The sequence below is a fragment of the Phodopus roborovskii genome, unplaced genomic scaffold (genome assembly GCF_943737965.1).
Source record: "Phodopus roborovskii unplaced genomic scaffold, PHOROB, whole genome shotgun sequence".
Classification (NCBI taxonomy): Eukaryota; Metazoa; Chordata; class Mammalia; order Rodentia; family Cricetidae; genus Phodopus; species Phodopus roborovskii.
In genome coordinates, this window is record NW_026125941.1 from 469,855 (window position 1) to 491,941 (window position 22,087).

The following is a 22,087-nucleotide window of genomic DNA, read 5'->3' on the forward strand; positions in this document are numbered from 1 at the left end:
GATTGACTTGCCTTAGATATGCTTGTGTCACAAGGGCCCAGATCTCTTAAAAAAAAAAAAAAAAAAAAAAAAAACAGCTTTGGCAATCATTTCAATTCCTGTCTGTCCCTGGCAAGGCCTGAGAATTTCATTTACCATGTGTATCTGTTAAAGCTGTGTCATAACTTCTTAACTTTTTTTTTCTTCAATGTATACTTATTGAACACAGCAACCGGCTTCAAAAATCAGTTTTTGTTTAAATATATCACTTATTTTGACTATATTCACCTCCATTAAATTTTTGTTTCTCTCGGGGACCTTTTCTACATTTAATAAATTTTTTAAGATTGCATATCTCCATTCCAACCCATAGTGTCCTAAATGCAAGCACATCACATATATTTTAAATTTTCACATCCTATAGGTATGGTCAAAAAGTAGATTGACAATATTGTGTGGATCAACATTTTGTTGGCCTACAAATCTATCTCATGATCCAAAAGCATACAATCCCACTAGACTTTAAGTAAGTTAAAAATGTAGCCGAGTGACATCTTTACCTCTTCTAACCATGTTCAGATACCTTTAGAATGACACAATTAAAATATTTTAAAAAGCACTACCATTTTCCAAGATTTACTCAATGTCAGTATTTTATGTTGACACAAATTTATCAAATCTTGATTGTGGACATGGACACAATATGTCAGTTTAATGACAAGCCTGCTTTAGATCTAACCACATTTTTACTTTTGCGGGTTGATTAGATGAATCTTTGTGTGAATTTTCATGATATAGATTTATTGTATAGTTTTCACCTCATATACATGCAATCAAAAGAAAACATTTCTCCTCGTTCTGGAAAGCTCTGATTAAAACTGGAATGATTTCTTCAAGTATTTCACAAACCTGAACAGTGAAATAATAAGTGCTACATTATTTTACGTCTGAAAGTATTAAACTACAATTTGAAATTACTTAATAATCAAACTACTGTTCATGTTACACATTGTTTCTTTGCATCGTTGTGATTTTTTTTTTTGAATTCTTAAACATAATTTCCAAGTACTTGTTGTATCACATATTGAAGTGTTTTTGTGAACACATATTGATGTGTTTTGGTTCCCATTCATAATGGTAGAATTATCTAGTTCAATATTTATTAATCTTGAATATTTTATATAATGTAATTTGAAGCTTTGTTATTTATTAAACAGATATTGAACACATGCTAATAACTGTTTCACATTCCTGGGGAAGTAGTGTTTAATATAATTTTACAATCATTGTCTTTGTCTCCAGAATTTTTACTTAAAATATAACATGTAGTTCTAATGTAAAATTATAGCTTTATTGTGTTCTATTATTTAGCATTTTTGTATTAATTTTGAAGTAAACACATAAAAAATGGTTTTGTTAAGGAATTACTATACATATGTCAGTATATTGTATTCCCATTCATCCCCCTCCTACCTGTTCTTTTTTATTTATTTCCACAGTCGCCCACCTCCTTCTTGTTGTTCTCATTATTCCTCATTGTTTTCTATTTGTCATACCTACAGTTTGTATCTAAAGTCAGTTTTCTATAAACAGAACACATATAGGCAACATTTGTGATGGTTTTTGTCCATTTTGAAAATGTCTTTCAAAATGGAAAGCTCAGGTGTTAAAGGAACATCTATGCATCTTTCCAGTAAGTGGAGCATTCAGTGTACACCTATGTGAGAACCAAAGCCTCATCTGAACAGACTCTTGCCACCCTAGGAAAAAAGCCTGAGATTTTGTTTCTAAAGGTGGAATATTAGATCACTGTATATATGTAGTAAATTTTAACCCATTCATCTGTTTTTGAATATCTAGCCTGATTACATGACTTGAGATTCCATCACATGTCACTTAGGATGGCTGCTAGAAAGAAAGTCAAAAAACATCAATAATTGCAAAAAATGTTGGGTTGGCTGATGTTAAATAATAATCCCTACATACTTCTGATGGAAATGCTAGTGTAGCCACTATGGACACCAATATATAGGTCATTCAACAGACTGAAATAGAACTACTGTATATTGCAGCTACATCACCTCTTTGTATATATTTCTAGAGGAACCAAAGACTGCATACAATAGAGACAACTATAACCCAGGTTTTGTGCTGCATATTCACGACAGCTAGTTTGTAGATGACTCATTTGGGAATAATAATAGTAAAAATTAATAATAGTGACTCATTTAGGGATCTCCTATACATTTTTTCACATGAATTTTTTCCTGATAGTATTGTTATTGTACTGTTATTAGTCTCTTCGCTGTATTGATCATTCCCTTTGTTATCCAGATATATATTAGTTCAATTTAATGAAATTTGATTTGGTTGATTTTATTACTTATATTAACATATTAAAGAGTTTCCTTTGTATATACTTCTAGTGTGTTCCTGCTTCATCAGAGAAAGGCCATGATTCTGGAGTGTTCAAATTAGATCAAAGCCTCCAAGGATCAGGGAACATCTAGAAAGAATAGAAGAATGTAAGTGAGAGGAAGGTACAATATAGAGCAAAGCTATGTTTTCTAGACACCATGAAACCATTGCACTTATGTACTATTCACAAGATCTGTATAATGCCAGATACATTACTATATCCTCATGGATGGAGAAGGTATTCAGATGCCCCATCCCTGTCTCTAAGTTAACTATTGACAGTTAACTGTTGTTATAGAAGGGATTAATTAATGTTTTATTTAGTGTTATAGCCACAGGTATATTATCCATGCTGTATTAAGTTGACTCCCACCCATGTTTGGACAAGGAATTATAATTAAACTTACTTGTCTGCAAACAAATATAATTCAAGAAAGTATTTGGGGTACTTGAGAGAGGTTCTAGTGGAAGAAAGTGATTCAGAGAAGGGAATGGTGGGTGAAAATGACCAAACGTTATTATATAAGTTACAAACTCAATGAAAAAGTCTGTTGTTCTATTGCATGCTAAAGATAAATCAACAAGAACATATTTATTATGTGCAGTTATGTACTATATAATTGTTTGTCAGCAGTGAGCTACATATATGGAAATGAATCCACATACTAAAATAGATAGTTTATGTGAAGTTTGAATAAGAATGGCCTCCATAGGCTCTTACATCAGAATGCCTAGGCAATGGCATACTTTCATGTAGACATGGCCTTGTTGGGATAGGTATGGATTTACTGGAAGAAATGTGTAACTGGGATTGGGCCTTGGAGTTTTAGAAGCTCAAGCTAGGTCTCGTGGCTCTCTCTCTGTCTGATGCCTTCATATCCAGATGAAAGAAATCTCAGCTACCATGTCCGCCTGCAGGCCACCCTGCTCCCAGGTATGAGGATAGTGGACCGAATCTCTAAAACTGTAAAAGAGCTCCAGTTGTCATGATTATCATATCTCTTATCAGCAATAGAACATTGACTAATAGAGACTGTCTCTATAAATAGCTCTGTAGAGAGAAGTAACCTTGCAAGGAAATTTACACACAAGGTGAGAAGCTCCACAAACACATTATCAACTGACTAATCTTTCTGTCTTTTGTGCTATTGAGCTATCTACATCCAGGCCAGTCATCACAACACAAGTCTTTCTTGAGGCAGATTACTAGGAATCAAGCATGGTGATCAAGGTTTGCTATCTTTCCAGGACAACAAACCTATTAATGTGATAGACATGGTATGAAGTAATGGGTTAATTTCAGGGATACTTTCAGTAACATTACCTTCCCTCCATTCTTAAAATCACTTTAAATGTATCTCCTGATAACTGTGCTTTGGGATGGAATGGCTACACCAGTAACCAATAGATATAGATGTTTTCTTCCAGAGTAAGTTGATAGTACAATCCTTGTGCTGGGTTACAGATTAAGTTTATATTACAAATCCACACTATACCATTGTTGTGCTTTTGCTGCAGGGGCAGGCAATGACACACAAACCACAGGACTCAACACACCCAGTTGCTGTTTATTTGTGGAAGGAAATAAGAGGGGTGATAGTTGTTGTCCAGCAAGGAACAGAGAAAAAGTGAGAGAAAGAAAAAGAGAGAAATCGAAAGAGAAAGAGAGAGAGGGGGAGAGGAAGAAAGAGAGAGAGAGAGAGAGAGAGAGAGAGAGAGAGAGAGAGAGAGAGAGTTGGTGAGGGGTGCTTGGTTAAAGTGGAAAGGTTTCACATGCACACTGAGTCCTTAGCCAGCCATGTAAGGAATGCTTTAGGCATTATGTGGCCACACCACTTATGTGTGTCCTGCCCATTTTCATGGCCAGGGTCACTATATGCCGAGGTTCCAAAAAGCCCACCAATTACTATTAAATAGGTGGGGAGTTAGGCATGGCAGGTTATGGGGTAAGGACATTATGTTCTCAAGACTACTTTCATATGATCTGCGTGAATACAACATCTTCGGGGAACCTAAGAAACATTGGGTCTTGCCAAATCCTGGGGTAGCTGGTTGTTCTATCACAATTCTGGCTGTATGTCACTCTGGTACCTCTGTAGACCTTGAAAGATATTGTCAGAGTGGAAGACAAAATTAGGTTCAGAAACAAAATTTTTTCCTAGGTCCTGGTACTTGAGGGGAAGACTGTAAGATAGGGGTGGGGGTTTTCTCAGGAGATGAGGGAAGAGAGTCAGTGATGAGGGAGCAATTGAGTAGTATTTATCTGGAGTGAATCTGACCTGTTTGTGTAGGTCCAATTTGGCTCCCTTGAAACTTACAAGAACCCTCTTAGTTTGTGAAAACTTAAATACTAGACACATTGGCAGCTTACTCAATGTTAGAGATGATTTGTCAGGAAGCATTAACATTTTCAAAACTGGCAGATATCTTTGTCAGGTTAATTTTGAGATTGCAGTTATGATCATATAGTGGTATAGTTTGCTTTTCAGTACACAACCAGAGTTGGGCTAACAGCTCATTAGTTGGATGTTCCATTGTAGTCTACGCTGGATGGAATATTTCTGGTTACCTTTACTCAGGAGGTCTTTGTGTTTCCAGACCCGTGGCTTCTGGCTGGCCTTCCTGTAACAACAGCTAGTTGGCTGGATTAGAAGTTTTGAATGAGTTTTTGAGGGCTAGGTAGAGAGGAGAATGATGATCAGCATGTAATTAAAAAGGGAAGAGTTCAGATCAGCCTGAGGAGGGGAAGGAATGCATACTCCGGTGGAGTATGGTTGTAGGAGTGAATCCTTAATCTTCTGAAATAGGAGACATGATAGTTGATATTGATGTGCTCTGAAGCTTTAGGGAACAATGTTCCATTGCAGTAGCTGTATATGAGGGGTGAGATTCAAGTGGAGAAGTACCGGGTTTGAGGTGGAATAGTTGAATCCATTGGGGAAGGCCCTCAAGCAGAGCAGCTTTTGGAGTGGCAAGGATTTCCTAGAAGGTGCCACTTCTCACAATGGGAGAACTGGTGCCAGGTCAGCTTTGGTAGGTTGAGGGCATGTAGCAGCATGAGCACGGGGAACTAGGGTGAAAGTAGGTGAGAGAGTTTGTCATTGAGAAGAAGAAGCTGGGGTGGAAGAAACTGGAGGTCAAGAAGCTGGAGAGGAAGAAGGACAAGGAGTAGGAGGAGAAAGAGCCAAAGGGGGTAGTTGGACGTTGAGGATGAAGTGTTGGAGGTTCATCAGCGGGGTCTGAGTTAGCGGAGGTTTCCTCAGATTTAGATTTCATGGCTAGAAGCACATGAGATGGAGAAGAGGAAGATGGAAGAGAATGTTTAGCAGAGAAGTAATAGAAAGCTTGGACATGTGGTAACTCCTTCCGTCTACCTGTCCGCTGGCAGTAATTGCAAAGGTTCTGTGAAATGTCGAGATCTAAAGAGCCATCAGGTTGCCAATTTGACTTATTATGTATGTGGTTTACTAGGCCATTACTTAGTACAGACATTAGTGATTCTGTGTGCCTTAAAGAATGGCATTAAGTGAAAGGGGTTTACATTTACTAGCAGACATCCCAGTGGAGTGGATGTGCTTTTGTCTTTTGTTGGTTTATTTCCCATGGATGAAACAAAAATTTCAACGTTTTCTCTTGGAGCTTGTCAGCCTGAGAATGAGGTCAAGGGAAAGACCACACAGGACTACACAGTTTTAAGTGTGGTAATCAGTAACCACCAGATGCTTAGATCTGAAAGTTGAATGTATTGGTCAGCGAGGGCACTACTGGACTTCACCCATGGGAAATGTACCAGAGGTAATGGTCAGCAAGAGGAATCCTCCGTGTCCTTAAAGACTGAGGCTGGGGGCTCCCATGCTTCCAAGAAGACCAGAAGGGTACTGGAAGATCAGCAGCCTCGCATTCAAGGATATGTTTCCCCTGACCAGGACAAGGTGTACCTTACTGAATTGTAGCCGCTGTTGGATGGTGATCTCAGCAAATGAGTAGATGATGAGTGGGATGTTATTTGGGATCAGGATCCCCAAGTGTTTCGGCTGACCACCAGCAAGTGACGGGAGCATTATAGAGAGAGCATGTGTCAGTTTCAAGGCACCAAATATTTTTCTTTGGCTACAGCGGCAGACAATGAAACACAAGACTCAACATACCCATGTGGAGTTTTTTGATGAAGGGAAACAAAAGGGGTGGAATTAGGTGTTGGCCAACCAGGTAGAGAGAAGAGAGGAGGGGTGAAGGGCACGTGCTTAAAAGGGGATGCTTCCACATGCATACTGAGTCCTTACCAAGCCCTGTTTGTTACAAAGCTATGACATGGCCACACAGCTGTGTGTGTGTCCCACTCTTTGTCAAGGTGCAGGGCCAGCATAATTCCAAAGTTCCAATAAGCTTCATATATACTTAGTCTGTAGAATGTAACTAAATATCTATCAGATGTATGGCCAATTTAGAAGATGGAGCATAAAGGAACAGCTGTAGAATTATGAGGCTTATGGCCTGGCAGAGGTACAAGAACTGTTTCAAAGAAAGACAATAAGCATATAATTGTAGACAGTGGAAAGCAAAGAACAGTGCTGGTAAGATGATGTCAGTTAACTTGAGAAAGAGATAAAGAAGGGCAAGAAAAAGGAACAAGAGCATAATTTGATTGACCTTAAAACCTATATGGTTTGGTGAAATTAAAAATTGGGATAAGAGAAAAATTTGGGAAAGTGGTCTTTTTGTGGTTAGTGTCTATGAGGACATCGTTGGGCAATAAATAGATTTATAGGTATGATGGTAATAGAAGAAATACTTTATAATATAAAATCAAAGTTGTTATGTCAGTAGATAAACGGCATGTAGGCTTGTACTCATCAGTTATTCCAGAATATGTTTATACAAAAGTTCCAAAGCTTCTGCAGCACAGAACTCTCTGATCGTCTAAACCAAATATGAGCTTTGATATCCTGACTACTCACCATGCTAGACTCTCTCTAGTAATTACCTTTATGAGGTTTGACAACTCAAACTTGTGGATATGTAGGAACAGTCATAAATGGAGCTGGAGACCTCAGAATTGAATTCTTCAAAAGACACATCACGACAAATCCTATAAGTAAAAACAATAGCTTGAAAATGAGGCATTGAAAAGTTTTAAGTAAGGAAATTGTTAGAAATTGTAAAAGAGAAACAAATTTTGCAAGAGTAATAGAAAAATTTTCAATTGCCTTTTAAAATAATGACTCAGGGATGTTATGGATATTGTCAGTGACCTCAATTGCCCCCGTATGAATCCCCCCCTTTTTTTGTTCTTTAATACCCACACAATTTGTGTGGGTTGATTGCCTCCAAGTTTAGTGTGGGCTTTTATTGTGACAAACATATTAACTAACTGAATCTATATTATTAGCTAAATGTGCTTAGTTCTTAAATCAGCAGATAAAATGGATCTAAAATAACTGGGTACAGCATTGGGGTGCTGTATTAATATGGGAGGTAAATGCCTTGAGTTGATACAAAATAATTTTAAAAGAAAAAAATTTCTTAAGATTTTACAATGAAGTGACTCTTTGTCCCAGTGTCTGTGAATGAGAGAGAACTGATCTGCAAAATTTTAGACAGCTCTAGGTTTCTAGGGTGAATGTGACAACACAAAATAGAAGCCAGGAAAATTTAGGTTTTGAGGACATAAAAGTGTATTTGCATGCCAGGACTGCTTAACAAAATAGTATAGACTTATTAGCTTAGACAAAAAATAACTTATTTTCTCAAAATTGTGAAATTCCTAAATCTGAACAAAAGGTTTAATTATTTTTGGGTGTTTCTCTTGGATTCTAAGTGTTGGTATCTACTTCTGACTTCAGATGGTGTGATCTGAATGTCCCTGTATTATAATTTCTTATAATAACTCCAAATATATAGGTTTGGAACATATATATTTGACAGAATTTGCCTTAATTACATGTACAAAGGCCCTATCTTCATAAAATGTCACAGGCAAAAAAAAAAAAAAATGTCACAGTCTTAGGGGCTGTATGCTGAGATTAAAATATGACTTGATGGGGATATAATTCAGTCCTTAACCCTGAGTACCTAGGTTAATACCTGCTGCATTAGTCAGACAATTCCAATGAAAAATATCCCATTAATATAAAAAAATGAAACCTTCTCCAACATCTAATATTGTTTCCAGAATGTAGGCTATATACCACAAAATATACATGAACAGAAAGGACAGAAATATGAATCACACCCATTGCAGTGTATGAGTAACTAACACAATTAATTTAAAAATTAAAATCACAATGACAATAATTTAAAGGGAAAACAAGCTAGTACTTTTTTCCACAAACAGGTCTTCAAATCTAATATTTACATACTGTTTTAAAGAGACAGGGAACACAGCGGGGAGGTCATAGGTGCATAGGTGATGGCATACCAACATTGGTGAGGCAGAGGCAGGCAGATCTCTATGAGTCAGAGGCCTGCCTGGTCTGCAGAGCTAGTTCCCAGTCAGCCCTGGTTATACAGAGACACCCTATTAGAATAAAAAAAAAAAAAAAAAAAAAAAAAAAAGGAAGAAAGTCAACAACTGTATTTGTTAGAATATAATACAAAGAATTATGCCTGTGCCTAATGTAAATGAACTGAGCTGCAAGTTGGAATTATGTGACACTGGATATCCACATCATCGGAGGGAAAAACTCATTATTGGTATGTAAGGAGTATGTTTTTTCTATCTGCCACCTAGTCTTGTCCCGCTGCCGCGCAAGCCACAAGTAACACACAGAGACTCTGTGTTTGATATAATTTTGTTGGCCTGTTTTTTGTTTTTTATCGGCTAGCTCTGTCTTAATTATTAACCCATTTTTATTTATTTTCACGTGGTCTTACCAGTGAGAGGCGGCTGGCGGTTCTAGTCTCTCCAGACTCTCCATCTTGACTTCCTCTTTTCTCCTTGTCTCCTAGTCCCTCCTATCTTCCTTTCCGATTGGCCAGCAGTGCTTTATTCGTTAACCAGAATGAGAAACAGATATACAGAATGACATCTCCCATCATTGGTATATATTAATTAATGTATATTCATAAATATGCATACTGTATACACAAAATGATCTATTACCAATGTGTATATATGACTAAACATGGTGAATTTTGTGTTTTTATGTGAATTTGACAGTGTAAGCAATGGGCACAGTAAAGAGATCACTGAGGTGGCTGCTCCAGGGTAGAGATCGCAGGTTTTTATTTTAGGTAAGAGAAAAAGAATATCCAGAGTCATCTGGAGTGGTGAGAGAATGAAATTAGACTGGACACAGCCAAGGCCTAATGCAGGGAATGGAAAAAAAACATGCGGGTTATACGGAAAATGCATAGCTGAGGGTAGGGAAGCCCATTATCTGGAGCAGCCTGGGTCTTTAAGACAGAAGAGCAAGTGAGAAGGGCTAGGATCCAGGCCTGGGCTTTAAGGGGTTTAATACATTTGTGTGAAAAGGAAAGTGAAGTAGCCTGAAGGGCAACAAGGGTTTGATATGCAATCAGAGGTATATGTCAATAGCAAGCCATTTGACCCTTTAGGCAGAGACAAAGGAACTGACTCCTTTTGGCTGACAACCCAGCTTCACTAGTTTCTGCGGAATGCATCTTTTATCTAACCATCAGAAATGCTACTACAGTTCAGTTTGAGGTAACCTTTGAGTAATTTGGAGCAAGTAAATGCTCCTGCCTTTTGAGGAGGAAATACACTATGCATTGTAACTTACTATATGAAAACGAAATTACAGAATTTAAAAAAAAAAAAAAATGTACCTGAAGCAAGAATATGAGAAAGCCAAGAGAAGAATTAAAAGGACATTACAGGACTCACAGTGATGAACATTGGAAATAAAAGAAATGCAAAAGGGTCACCAGACTAAAAAGAAACAATACAAACAAACAAACAAACATAAAACATCAAAACCCAACACCACCACCAGCCCAAAAGAAAAAAAAAAACTGTAAAATTAAGCACAAAAAGGAGGAATCCATTTATAAGAAAATGAGACTCAATCATATAGAATGAGAATGAGAGAGTAGCACACTTGATGGAATCTATGGTTGCAGTGCAGCTGCCTCCGAGAGAGGAAGGCAGAAGAACCCACTAACCCACCAGCAGCAGGACACCAGCAGGACTCAGCTCGCATCTCCTGTCCTGTCACAATTCCAGACATCCATGGCTACAGACTAGCATGCATGCAAGCTCGTGGCTCTTCTCTTTGTGCTCTAGTGTGCACTACCTAGTCTGAGTGCCTTCTCTGCTCACTTTTGATGAGGGCAAAAGCAAAGTGGCCAATCCCTGCTGCAGAGCCCTGGACAGTACAGCCAAAGAAACTAGTTCCTAAGTGGGCGCCAGGCAAGAGCGGTGTGGCAAGGCACTGGCCTGAGGGAGAAACAGAATTGCAGTGGGCATGTGCCAAGCATGGGGAGGAGGACCAGGGCTGCATAAGGAGCCAAGCCAGGCACAGATTCGGAAATGAGCACAGTGGAGCATGGAGGAGGGGGAGAGGGGATGAATACCTGGAGGAGACCTGGGTCTACAGCCAGGACCCTGAGGCCCAGGCTGGGTCACTTAAGGCACTGAGGTTAAAGGCAAAGTCGAGAAAGAGAGTTACTTTGCAGCACTTCTCTCTGCCTCAAAACAGGTTAGCTCCCATGGCACTGGAGTGCTAGGCTCTGGGAGCTCAGCTTAAAAGTGGCCAACTCTGGTGACTCACACTTCCTAAACCTGGTGGTTATTCACTGCCCCACTGCCACTCTCCAGCCCATCCCAAGGGCACCAGGGAAGCTAGAAGCACACAACTCTGCAGCAGGTGCCCAGCCAGGTTTGTCCTCAGGCTTCGTGGGGGTGGTTAGAGACCAGCAACTGGTGCTGAGGCTTCCAACCAGGAGAAGTTGGTCATTTGTCCCCTTAGCTAACAGGCTCTTCCTTTTTCCCCCTCCTCAGCCATGGTCCCAGGACCCAGCACCTGCGCCCAGGATTCTAGGACCCAGGAGCCCGAAGGGCAGCCCAACAGCCCCGCTAAAGGACAAGGAGACAATGGCCATGAAACTGTTAAGGATGCTGGTCCAATGGAGAAAAATGCTGGGCAGGAGATGCCTAAGAGCATAGCTTCCTCCCCCACCCAAAATAACATCGTGGGCCTCAGAATTTCCCACTTCTGGAAGGAAGATAACGGGAACGTCACTCATTGGAAGGCTACTGTCCTGAAGCAGATTGCTGTAATACCGTCTCTCTATCTGGTAAAATATGACCACATCAACTGTGTGTATGGATTAGAACTTCACAACGACAAGAGAATAATATTCCTTGAAGTTCTTTCTGAAATGGTGGAAATTTCCGAAGGCCCTGATCCCATGCTTGAAGATGACATCATTGGAAAAGAGGTAGCACACCTCTTTGAGGGAGAGCATGGCCTTAAGACTCACAGAAGGGGGATGGTCCTGGGCCAAGCCCCAGTCTTAACATTCTTTTTCTACATTACCTAAGAAAAATACCCAATACTGTATATGTACCAGCTTCTGGATGATTATAAAGAAGGAAACCTCCGTGTCATTCCACGCTTGGATGAGCCTCTGCCACAAGACATAGATCTGGGAATTGCAGGTGGTCTAATAGGCAAATATATAGAATATAAAAAAGAAGATGGGACTTCTAGAATTGGGAAGGTGATTCACCAAGTTGAATCTAAACCATCTGTATATTTTATCAAATTTTAGGATGATTTCCACATCTATGTCTATGATATGGTGAACAATATCTGATTGATTGATTGATAAAGTCAGTGGAAATAAAGTTGTAATTTCTAGATATGCAGAGGCATATGAGTGTGTTGGCCTCTCACAGTGACCTTAACGGTTGGTTGTGCTGAGAAAGACACATTTCTGTGGGCAAGCCGTGCTGTCTGAGCACTTTGGTTTGTGGAAAAGACTGGGTGTGTCTTGGTGGGTGGAACAGGGAAGGATGGAACAGCTGTCAATTCAGCCCATGAGAGAAGTATGCTTGTATCAAAGTCAGTCATCTAAAAATGGAATGGTCTTAGCTGGTCAGGTCTTGGGGGAGGAGGAGAAGGAACTGCAGATGGGCTGTGGAGGAGCAGGCAGGAGGAGTTGACTGCCTAGGGACAGGTGGTGGGTAGCCAGAATGAGAGAGAGGCCACAATGAGGGGAGGGACAGAGTGAAGGAAGAAACATGGATTGGGATGAAAGGAAGGGAGGGGAAACAGAATGAAGCCATCTGGTCCATTCTGGCCCTCACAAAACCAGACCTAGTCTGTAGAAGAATACACAGAACAGCCTAAACGTCGTACTCAATAAGGGTACTCAAGGTCTGCTCTGCAGGGAGGGCCCTGATGACAGAGCCTCTGGGACTTGGGAGGCCAGGAGGACTCAAGTATAGGAGAGACAGATACTTAAAGGAGGTAGATGTAGGAGGAGCAATTCCAGGAAGAATGGCCTTCGGGGCATCCACATTTTTCTGGCTTGCTGTCCTTGGTGGCAATGGTTACCTGGTAAACAAGACACAAGTGTTGGAGGGTCACTGAAGGGCCTTTCCATGGAACTACTGGGACAGTGGAACCCAATTGCCCATCAGACTGGCCTGGTTTCAGAGAGTCTGACACAATCTGAGCCCTAAGCAAACTAGTAAGAGTTCCAGGCTAACTCTGGGCACAGGGTAAACACTTCCTTTGGGAAAATGGATCCTTGGTGAATCCTGGAATGGCAGCCGTGTCACACCACCCTTCCTCTTGCTGGAAGTCCTTGTGTTCCTAGGGGGAGGGGGCATCTGATGATTGTGCCTCATGTCTCCATGCTATAGAGAGACCTTGGCATTCCATGCTCTGTCCCAGCTGCCTGAAGCTACAGGTGGCTCCATTCAGTGTCCAGGCAAAGAGAATATGCCCTTTTTTAGGTCATTCATTCCAGTTAGATTCCCTGCAAAGCCTGTAGCAACTCACACCTTCTAGGTCCCTACTAACCAAACTAGCTCCCACTTCCTTCTTAAACTCAAAGCCAACCCTGATGGAGATGTGTTGTGTGTATCTCTTTTTGGGGAGTGGGTGGTACAACCAACAAGGGACTGAGTAGGTTTGGGAATTGTGGCTTTGCCTAAGTAGTTCCTTAGGCTGTACACTGCCATGTGGAAGGGCTGTCATTTGTGGGAAGAGGAATAGCAATGGCAATAAAGGTCCTCACAACTGTGGAGTCCTGGACATGGGTCCATGTCCTCCTCTTCTGCTCTCTCTTGTTATTCCCAGTACCCATCCTTCTGAAGTCCCTCTGAGAGCAGCACTGTGTGTGTTTGGCCTCCTCCTTCAGCTGTTGCCTCAGAAGAAAAGAGTGTTTCTGCTTCCTGCTGCTGAGGTCTTCCCAAGGCCACTCATGGAGGACTTAAGGACCTCCTAGACATTGAAAGAAGGTGTCAAATCTCTTTGATGCACCCCACCTAGCAAGCAGTGACTCTGTAGGCTGATGACCTCAAGAATGGCACAGGACAAGCACCCCTCACCAGCAGCTTTACTTTTCCTTCCTACATCATATGGTTTTTCTCAGCCAAAACCAGCAGGGCCTCCAGGGACCATTTATGCTAACTCCCATGTTTTCTTTGATGTTTATCTTTTTGTTGTGTTCCGCACACAATTAGACTTTTGGTCAGTTCCTATAACATAAATACCTTGGCATAGGACTCATGTCCCAACAAGGATACCAGTATCGTGGTGTGAGCAAGTGTTCATATCATTTTAATCTTGGAAAGGTTTCACTAGGCCATGCCTCCAGTTGCCCTGCCTTGTTGGGCCTAAACAGGCCTGGCCATGAGGTCTCGTGGGACTGCCTGAGCTTAGCTCAAGTTTTGGCAACCTGTCTTTGGCCTGTAAACTCCACGTGGGAGTGACTCATCAAGGCCTGATATAAGACTGCTAGTAAGTTTGTCTAGCTAATTGCTAGTTTGGTGGATTAATATTGGTCCTTTCTCTTCATGTCACTTTTCCCCTTCCTAAGAGTCCTATCACTCACCTCAACCCAATAAAAGTCACTTCTTGATGCAATAAAACTGAGTTCCTGCTCCTGACTAGGCACCCTGTAGCATCTCATTGTCCTTGTGGTGGGCAAGGACTGAGGAACAGGCAGACTACAAGCTCAAGGTCACATTTCCTGGCTCCTCTCCTTGTAGGGAGTAATTGCAGAGGAACGAGCTCTCACCGCCTCATGTGTAAAATAAAAGGAAAGAAAGGAAGAAAGGAAGGAAGGAAGGAAGAAAGGAAGGAAGGAAGGAAGGAAGGAAGGAAGGAAGGAAGGAAGGAAGGAATGAAGTCCATGCCCTGGCGGGAGCTTCATTTGTAGTTTTAGGACTAGTCGCAGAGATACTGGTCTGATTGCACATGCTTGATCCAACTTTCTCTGTTCACTAGTTTTACCTTATTCTCATAAGCACTTTGGATGGGCTCTGCACTTCACTATTACAGACACAGATGTGAGCAGATCCAGCAAATGAACAGATCTTATCCTCATGGAGCTTTCTTTGTAGTGCAGGGATGTTCAGTGGCCAAGTACTTCATAAGTCAGTATGAAACATTTTCAAATGATAAGTGATAAGAGAAGGCATACCAAAGCTAGTTTGAGGAAATGTAATTACAGGGAGATTGTTATTTTCAGAGAACCACTGTGCCCAGGAAGGGCCTCGTGGATCTGTCATGTGTGAGGAGAAGCAGCTGGGAGGGCAACATGGTTGTAGCTGATAGAGAAAGGTAGAGAACTGTGGGAAGTCATGGGAGTGGGGGTGGGGGAGGTGTTTGGCTTGGGGATGGTGCAGCTAGAGAGTTGGCTGAGAGGTTAAGAGCACTGCCTGGTCTACCAGAGGTTCAATTCCAAGTACCACCATGGTGGCTCACAATCATCTGTAATGCGGTCTGGTACCCTCTTCTGCCATGCAGGCCTACATGCAGGCAGAGCTCTATGTACATAATAAATTAATAAATGCTAAAAAAAAATCACAGGGGCATTAGACGGCCTAAAGTCTACAGGTTATAACCTCTACAACGGAATTGTGATTTTCCCTTGACTGAGTGGGGGAGATTGTTGTACATATAAAGCAGAAGTATAGCGTGGCTCATGTTATATTATAGCAGACACACTCTGGCACCTCTAGATAGTCTTCTCTCAGCTCCTGAAAACTGGAGCACAAACATAAGCTTACCAGTTCCAAGTGGTGAGTAGTTGAGAATGCATGCTACACACAAGAATCCTGTGCCATAGTAGACTTTGGGTATTTTTGAAGAAAACAATTACACAAAGGTGTTTTTTCTCATTGTCTTTAAGGATTCTTGGCACACTCAGTGAGGCTTTGTGTCAAATACAATCCTGTGTGCACTGGAAATGAGTCACATACTTGTATTTAGATGCTTCCTTACCCAGGGGAGCATTTCATGCTGGCAATACACCCATGGAGGAATGAAAAGCTAAGCCAACTCAATATGAATTCTGTGGACCAGTATTACCTTTGTGAATACCCTGCTAACCCTAGGGTCTAAAGCCTGTGAAAAGATTAATGATCCTAGCTTGCTACTCCAAGTGTGATACTCTGAAGGGATTGGGCCCCCATAAGCTCATGAGGAGTGTCAATATTAGGTCTAAGGTTGTCGAACATTGCCAGTTACAGTGGAGGACAATCTCCCACAGGACAATTAGAAAATTGTGTGCCTATTGTAAAAACTCATACTGCTCTGGATGATAAACTAGTGAAGGAAGTTGAATCAAACATGAAAGAAGGAAATAAAAAAAGTATATTTTCACAGACCTCTATAAATAAGTAGTCATGGGCCAAGATTGATAGTTAAAATGAATAAAGGACTGTTTAAATTTTTAGGAATGATTAGCAGCAATAATCCCAAAAGTGAAAGAATCAAATTTATAAAGAGTTCCTACATTCTACACTGTTGGAAACAAATCAGGTAAGGCAGGATATAAATTAGGAAAAATAAGCAAAGTGGTTCAAAGCCCTTTCAATTCTGTACAAGAGGCAGGTCCAGAGGAAATCCGGCCAGTGCCCTATCACACTGCTCTTGCCTAGCATCCACTTAGATACTAGTTTCTTTGGGTGTCCTGTCCAGGGCTCTGCAGCAGGGATTGGCCACTTTGCTTTTGCCCTCATCAAAAGTGAGCAGAGAAGGCACTCAGACTAGGTAGTGCTCACTAGAGCACAAAGAGAAGAGCCACGAGCTTGCATGCATGCTAGTCTGTAGCCATGGATGTCTGGAATTGTGACAGGACAGGAGATGCGAGCTGAGTCCTGCTGGTGTCCTGCTGCTGGTGGGTTAGTGGGTTCTTCTGCCTTCCTCTCTCGGAGGCAGCTGCACTGCAACCATAGATTCCATCAAGTGTGCTACTCTCTCATTCTCATTCTATATGATTGAGTCTCATTTTCTTATAAATGGATTCCTCCTTTTTGTGCTTAATTTTACAGTTTTTTTTTCTTTTGGGCTGGTGGTGGTGTTGGGTTTTGATGTTTTATGTTTGTTTGTTTGTTTGTATTGTTTCTTTTTAGTCTGGTGACCCTTTTGCATTTCTTTTATTTCCAATGTTCATCACTGTGAGTCCTGTAATGTCCTTTTAATTCTTCTCTTGGCTTTCTCATATTCTTGCTTCAGGTACATTTTTTTTTTTTTAAATTCTGTAATTTCGTTTTCATATAGTAAGTTACAATGCATAGTGTATTTCCTCCTCAAAAGGCAGGAGCATTTACTTGCTCCAAATTACTCAAAGGTTACCTCAAACTGAACTGTAGTAGCATTTCTGATGGTTAGATAAAAGATGCATTCCGCAGAAACTAGTGAAGCTGGGTTGTCAGCCAAAAGGAGTCAGTTCCTTTGTCTCTGCCTAAAGGGTCAAATGGCTTGCTATTGACATATACCTCTGATTGCATATCAAACCCTTGTTGCCCTTCAGGCTACTTCACTTTTCTTTTCACACAAATGTATTAAACCCCTTAAAGCCCAGGCCTGGATCCTAGCCCTTCTCACTTGCTCTTCTGTCTTAAAGACCCAGGCTGCTCCAGATAATGGGCTTCCCTACCCTCAGCTATGTATTTTCCGTATAACCCGCATGTTTTTTTTCCATTCCCTGCATTAGGCCTTGGCTGTGTCCAGTCTAATTTCATTCTCTCACCACTCCAAATGACTCTGGATATTCTTTTTCTCTTACCTAAAATAAAAACCTGCGATCTCTACCCTGGAGCAGCCACCTCAGTGATCTCTTTACTGTGCCCATTGCTTACACTGTCAAATTCACATAAAAACACAAAATTCACCATGTTTAGTCATATATACACATTGGTAATAGATCATTTTGTGTATACAGTATGCATATTTATGAATATACATTAATTAATATATACCAATGATGGGAGATGTCATTCTGTATATCTGTTTCTCATTCTGGTTAACGAATAAAGCACTGCTGGCCAATCGGAAAGGAAGATAGGAGGGACTAGGAGACAAGGAGAAAAGAGGAAGTCAAGATGGAGAGTCTGGAGAGACTAGAACCGCCAGCCGCCTCTCACTGGTAAGACCACGTGAAAATAAATAAAAATGGGTTAATAATTAAGACAGAGCTAGCCGATAAAAAACAAAAAACAGGCCAACAAAATTATATCAAACACAGAGTCTCTGTGTGTTACTTGTGGCTGGCGCGGCAGCGGGACAAGACTAGGTGGCAGATAGAAAAAACATACTCCTTACATACCAATAATGAGTTTTTCCCTCCGATGATGTGGATATCCAGTGTCACATAATTCCAACTTGCAGCTCAGTTCATTTACATTAGGCACAGGCATAATTCTTTGTATTATATTCTAACAAATACAGTTGTTGACTTTCTTCCTTTTTTTTTTTTTTTTTTTTTTTTTTTTTTATTCTAATAGGGTGTCTCTGTATAACCAGGGCTGACTGGGAACTAGCTCTGCAGACCAGGCAGGCCTCTGACTCATAGAGATCTGCCTGCCTCTGCCTCACCAATGTTGGTGTGCCATCACCTATGCACCTATGACCTCCCCGCTGTGTTCCCTGTCTCTTTAAAACAGTATGTAAATATTAGATTTGAAGACCTGTTTGTGGAAAAAAAGTACTAGCTTGTTTTCCCTTTAAATTATTGTCATTGTGATTTTAATTTTTAAATTAATTGTGTTAGTTACTCATACACTGCAATGGGTGTGATTCATATTTCTGTCCTTTCTGTTCATGTATATTTTGTGGTATATAGCCTACATTCTGGAAACAATATTAGATGTTGGAGAAGGTTTCATTTTTTTATATTAATGGGATATTTTTCATTGGAATTGTCTGACTAATGCAGCAGGTATTAACCTAGGTACTCAGGGTTAAGGACTGAATTATATCCCCATCAAGTCATATTTTAATCTCAGCATACAGCCCCTAAGACTGTGACATTTTTTTTTTTTTTGCCTGTGACATTTTATGAAGATAGGGCCTTTGTACATGTAATTAAGGCAAATTCTGTCAAATATATATGTTCCAAACCTATATATTTGGAGTTATTATAAGAAATTATAATACAGGGACATTCAGATCACACCATCTGAAGTCAGAAGTAGATACCAACACTTAGAATCCAAGAGAAACACCCAAAAATAATTAAACCTTTTGTTCAGATTTAGGAATTTCACAATTTTGAGAAAATAAGTTATTTTTTGTCTAAGCTAATAAGTCTATACTATTTTGTTAAGCAGTCCTGGCATGCAAATACACTTTTATGTCCTCAAAACCTAAATTTTCCTGGCTTCTATTTTGTGTTGTCACATTCACCCTAGAAACCTAGAGCTGTCTAAAATTTTGCAGATCAGTTCTCTCTCATTCACAGACACTGGGACAAAGAGTCACTTCATTGTAAAATCTTAAGAAATTTTTTCTTTTAAAATTATTTTGTATCAACTCAAGGCATTTACCTCCCATATTAATACAGCACCCCAATGCTGTACCCAGTTATTTTAGATCCATTTTATCTGCTGATTTAAGAACTAAGCACATTTAGCTAATAATATAGATTCAGTTAGTTAATATGTTTGTCACAATAAAAGCCCACACTAAACTTGGAGGCAATCAACCCACACAAATTGTGTGGGTATTAAAGAACAAAAAAAGGGGGGGGATTCATACGGGGGCAATTGAGGTCACTGACAATATCCATAACATCCCTGAGTCATTATTTTAAAAGGCAATTGAAAATTTTTCTATTACTCTTGCAAAATTTGTTTCTCTTTTACAATTTCTAACAATTTCCTTACTTAAAACTTTTCAATGCCTCATTTTCAAGCTATTGTTTTTACTTATAGGATTTGTCGTGATGTGTCTTTTGAAGAATTCAATTCTGAGGTCTCCAGCTCCATTTATGACTGTTCCTACATATCCACAAGTTTGAGTTGTCAAACCTCATAAAGGTAATTACTAGAGAGAGTCTAGCATGGTGAGTAGTCAGGATATCAAAGCTCATATTTGGTTTAGACGATCAGAGAGTTCTGTGCTGCAGAAGCTTTGGAACTTTTGTATAAACATATTCTGGAATAACTGATGAGTACAAGCCTACATGCCGTTTATCTACTGACATAACAACTTTGATTTTATATTATAAAGTATTTCTTCTATTACCATCATACCTATAAATCTATTTATTGCCCAACGATGTCCTCATAGACACTAACCACAAAAAGACCACTTTCCCAAATTTTTCTCTTATCCCAATTTTTAATTTCACCAAACCATATAGGTTTTAAGGTCAATCAAATTATGCTCTTGTTCCTTTTTCTTGCCCTTCTTTATCTCTTTCTCAAGTTAACTGACATCATCTTACCAGCACTGTTCTTTGCTTTCCACTGTCTACAATTATATGCTTATTGTCTTTCTTTGAAACAGTTCTTGTACCTCTGCCAGGCCATAAGCCTCATAATTCTACAGCTGTTCCTTTATGCTCCATCTTCTAAATTGGCCATACATCTGATAGATATTTAGTTACATTCTACAGACTAAGTATATATGAAGCTTATTGGAACTTTGGAATTATGCTGGCCCTGCACCTTGACAAAGAGTGGGACACACACACAGCTGTGTGGCCATGTCATAGCTTTGTAACAAACAGGGCTTGGTAAGGACTCAGTATGCATGTGGAAGCATCCCCTTTTAAGCACGTGCCCTTCACCCCTCCTCTCTTCTCTCTACCTGGTTGGCCAACACCTAATTCCACCCCTTTTGTTTCCCTTCATCAAAAAACTCCACATGGGTATGTTGAGTCTTGTGTTTCATTGTCTGCCGCTGTAGCCAAAGAAAAATATTTGGTGCCTTGAAACTGACACATGCTCTCTCTATAATGCTCCCGTCACTTGCTGGTGGTCAGCCGAAACACTTGGGGATCCTGATCCCAAATAACATCCCACTCATCATCTACTCATTTGCTGAGATCACCATCCAACAGCGGCTACAATTCAGTAAGGTACACCTTGTCCTGGTCAGGGGAAACATATCCTTGAATGCGAGGCTGCTGATCTTCCAGTACCCTTCTGGTCTTCTTGGAAGCATGGGAGCCCCCAGCCTCAGTCTTTAAGGACACGGAGGATTCCTCTTGCTGACCATTACCTCTGGTACATTTCCCATGGGTGAAGTCCAGTAGTGCCCTCGCTGACCAATACATTCAACTTTCAGATCTAAGCATCTGGTGGTTACTGATTACCACACTTAAAACTGTGTAGTCCTGTGTGGTCTTTCCCTTGACCTCATTCTCAGGCTGACAAGCTCCAAGAGAAAACGTTGAAATTTTTGTTTCATCCATGGGAAATAAACCAACAAAAGACAAAAGCACATCCACTCCACTGGGATGTCTGCTAGTAAATGTAAACCCCTTTCACTTAATGCCATTCTTTAAGGCACACAGAATCACTAATGTCTGTACTAAGTAATGGCCTAGTAAACCACATACATAATAAGTCAAATTGGCAACCTGATGGCTCTTTAGATCTCGACATTTCACAGAACCTTTGCAATTACTGCCAGCGGACAGGTAGACGGAAGGAGTTACCACATGTCCAAGCTTTCTATTACTTCTCTGCTAAACATTCTCTTCCATCTTCCTCTTCTCCATCTCATGTGCTTCTAGCCATGAAATCTAAATCTGAGGAAACCTCCGCTAACTCAGACCCCGCTGATGAACCTCCAACACTTCATCCTCAACGTCCAACTACCCCCTTTGGCTCTTTCTCCTCCTACTCCTTGTCCTTCTTCCTCTCCAGCTTCTTGACCTCCAGTTTCTTCCACCCCAGCTTCTTCTTCTCAATGACAAACTCTCTCACCTACTTTCACCCTAGTTCCCCGTGCTCATGCTGCTACATGCCCTCAACCTACCAAAGCTGACCTGGCACCAGTTCTCCCATTGTGAGAAGTGGCACCTTCTAGGAAATCCTTGCCACTCCAAAAGCTGCTCTGCTTGAGGGCCTTCCCCAATGGATTCAACTATTCCACCTCAAACCCGGTACTTCTCCACTTGAATCTCACCCCTCATATACAGCTACTGCAATGGAACATTGTTCCCTAAAGCTTCAGAGCACATCAATATCAACTATCATGTCTCCTATTTCAGAAGATTAAGGATTCACTCCTACAACCATACTCCACCGGAG

At 40.5% G+C, this 22,087-nt stretch overlaps 1 pseudogene; it reads left to right on the forward strand.

Annotated features, from left to right (window-relative positions):
* Window positions 1-11,361: 11,361 nt before the first annotated feature.
* Window positions 11,362-12,177, forward strand: LOC127218090 (spindlin-2-like; annotated as a pseudogene).
* Window positions 12,178-22,087: the final 9,910 nt, after the last annotated feature.